This window comes from Montipora capricornis, chromosome 13 (assembly GCF_036669925.1).
Source record: "Montipora capricornis isolate CH-2021 chromosome 13, ASM3666992v2, whole genome shotgun sequence".
In the NCBI taxonomy this organism is placed as follows: domain Eukaryota; kingdom Metazoa; phylum Cnidaria; class Anthozoa; order Scleractinia; family Acroporidae; genus Montipora; species Montipora capricornis.
This window is the reverse complement of record NC_090895.1, coordinates 11,197,299-11,200,685: the sequence shown is the minus strand read 5'-3', so window position 1 is coordinate 11,200,685 and position 3,387 is coordinate 11,197,299.

Here is a 3,387-nt window from a genome sequence, read left to right as displayed (position 1 = left end):
CTTACACAGAGACTTGCATATGTGGAACAGGGACGAAACCACGCATGAAACAAGGTAGGCGATAATATATGTTCAACACTCTTTTTTCACAGCGATTGCGGTTTCCAGCAGGCCGAACAGACAAGCTGAGTTGTTTATCAAGGCCTGTTAACCGGTAGTACTCGAGCTCCGATGCGATTTTCTCAATTTGAAAGTGCTAGTAAAAAACAGTTGTCGCAAATGTGCCTCAGGGAAATCAAGAACATTTGATGAGCAGGGAAGAAAAGAATCAGAAGAAATCAAGCATTCAGAATGTACAATCAGTGATGAATACACGCCATATTAGAAAATCTCCATGCATTCAAATATATTTTGGTTGCTTTACTTGCAGTAACTTGTTCTGCCAAATCACCTGTATAATGTCAATTTCACCGTTCAGCTGATAAGCATATCACGTTTCACGATTTCTCCAAAAAAAAAAAAAAACCTTCCTAACCAGTTGTGATTGTCAAAAATTTATGGAAGTCTTTGTGGGGAGTTCTCTTTCATGTATGTACATCATAACTTCATAAAATCAATAATCTTTGAGGGCAGGACTTCGTTCACGGAATTGCAATGTACCACATTAATGAATAGTCTCTTTCCCTAGGAGTTGATAAATATGGCATGGGAACTGGCCATAAAGGCACTACAGAAGGGAGTGGGAAGCATGGATTATGCTGATTGCCTTCTTTTGGAACAAGATGAAAATGCCTCTGACCATGAAGATGCCAGCACCTGACTTGCCGATGTACCAAAGTCAAGTGGACAACCTACATTTGTATAGATCTATTTCATAATGCCTGCCAAATAAAATGTTCTTCTGTTTTAGCTAACGAGCCTTTCTAGTCTTGCTATGACAAGCAACTTTCAAAAGAATCTTAAAAATGAGGGAAGTACTGTAGGTGTAATTAACATAAATACAACAAGCTAAAGGTGGTCGCCATTTATGAAACTGGTCTATCGACCAAAAGCCAGTTCCTGAATTGGGCAAATAAGGTAACTGCCGTACTACAGGCGTATGAGCCAGGACATCAAAAACAAAGGATGTGGGGATGCAACTGTATTTCACAAACAAGGCACTTTTGAAAACTCTGTTTGGACACAATATTTATACATCCTAGATACACAAGGTGACTGCCCTTGGAAGAAGGAAGAGGAAAGTTGTTCCGTCTGCTGTGTGCACGTACTTTGTACTAGAAGACACTATCCCCTAAGCAACAGGTGTTTAGATGGGTTTCCGAACTGTCTAAATGTTGGGAAGTAATAGCAGACACAACAGTGTGACAGTGTGTGGTTTTTCATTAAAGGGAACCTCCACTCCCAAATAAAAATATCAGGAAATCTCAGGATCCCCTCTTTTAATAATTATTTTCAGCATACCATCACCCCCAATAACTGACTTGTTTTAGTTGCCTTGTTGTGAAACTTTGGTTTAGGATAAGAACTATTTATAAAGGCAATTTAGATTTCTTCTGGTTTAGACTGACTTAAACTTTTGCAAGAATGGAAATTTTCTTAGAATAATAATTAATGCTCTCACATCTTCAAATAATTTGATGCAGACATGTATATGAACAATAATAAAATTTGATTTCGCTTGTCTGTCATCTGTATTCACATGTCACTCTCAACACCACTTTTTACAATAACTGTCAATTTCCCAATATCACAGCACTGAATTGGAATTTCCATTTTTTGTATTTACATTGTGTTTTTTCCACTGTAGTTTAAATTATTTCAGTTTGCGAAACCTATGCAATAAAATTGCCATGTACAAAACCACACAATAAGAAATCACATCAGGAGACAAAATTCTAAAGTTATACAATATATTACCATGAGACAAAACTCCAACAATGATTTCGAAGCTACAATGTGTAATGTATGGTCAGCCCTTATCTTGAGTTAAAAACTGTCAAGTCATACACTGTATATCTTGTCCTGGTTTCAACTCTGGCTTAGTGCTACATGTCACAATGACCCCACAAAACTTGGAGAGAAAAACAGTTTATATAATTATTACTTCAAGTTACCACCAAAACTGAAGCAAAAAGGCAAGGTTTATTAGCTTGACTTGAGCCATTCCATTGACACCTGACTGTTAGTAATTTCATCACTGCAACACCTTATTGTGAGGGCATTTATGTTTTTCCTAGTTTTACAGTAGCTGAAAGTTTTGCATTTAAATCTCTATGAGCTGCTTATTTGTGAAAATCTGTTTCTGCATCTTACCAGGAGCTCATGAGCTGGGAGAGGTTCACTTTCAACAATTGTTGGAGAAATGATTCTGGAATTGTCAGGTTCCAGACAGACTTCACGAGTGATTAAATAGTCGTCGTCATCAATGCAAAGTTTAAAAATTTTTTCCACCAGCATCCAAATATATCCACAATCTTTGGACACCTTTAACATCCTCACGTCCCAAGATTTTGTTCTCTGGTTGTATTTTCTTGCAATGATGGTGGAAAATGAAAAGCCATTATGATACCAGTAATTCTAATCAAGGGTAGTCAACTTTTTCCTTGCTCTGTAAACCTGTTCCCTAGAAAAAAGATTATGGGCCAGTAAATATGAAAAGGCAGGAAAATTATTAATAATTGCTATCAACAGTAATCACTAGTTACAATAATCCACTACTGTTACATTCAGCCGATGAACCTAGGCCTGGACAGTGATTGACTGCCCAGGGTCTGTGATTGTTTATTTGAGGTAACCCTCTATGCCATAATTCCTTTTGTAAGCCCAACATTTCTGCCAGTTGGTACCAATAGCAAACATCGACTAAACAACAACCCATGAGTTGCTGAACTACTAGTGTCAACCTGCAGTGTCCTTTAAAGTTTTCAACAATGAATATACCCATACTTCATGACAGCATATTTCTTCATTTACAGTATTAGTAGCTATCATCATACTGCTGTGCTCATCATTGTTGATAATTATGTGTAAAACTAACCCTAAAAAGGGAATTCTCATTGACGTGTGTATATCAGAGACATACTGTTTGCACATTCCAAAGGACCAGTATGCCAAAAGTGATCCGTGTTTTTCACAAATAGTTTTACCAGGTGGTTTCTGTTTGACTAAAATGAACACAACTTACTGTTTATTATTATTAGTAGTATCATTATTTAATTATTATTATTTGTAAAATTTATCATCAACATGATACGTCTTGCATAGTGTATTTCAAAATATTTGATCAAAAATGTTACCTTACTCTGTGCAGAAAGGTAGCTAAATGAATGGCAAATGAATGTACCGGTAAATTGGCTTCCAAATGATGCGAAATAAACTGAGCAGATCTATCATGCTTGACCCTATTCTAATCAGAAAAAAATAGAACAAAAAAAAATTTTCAGCCCT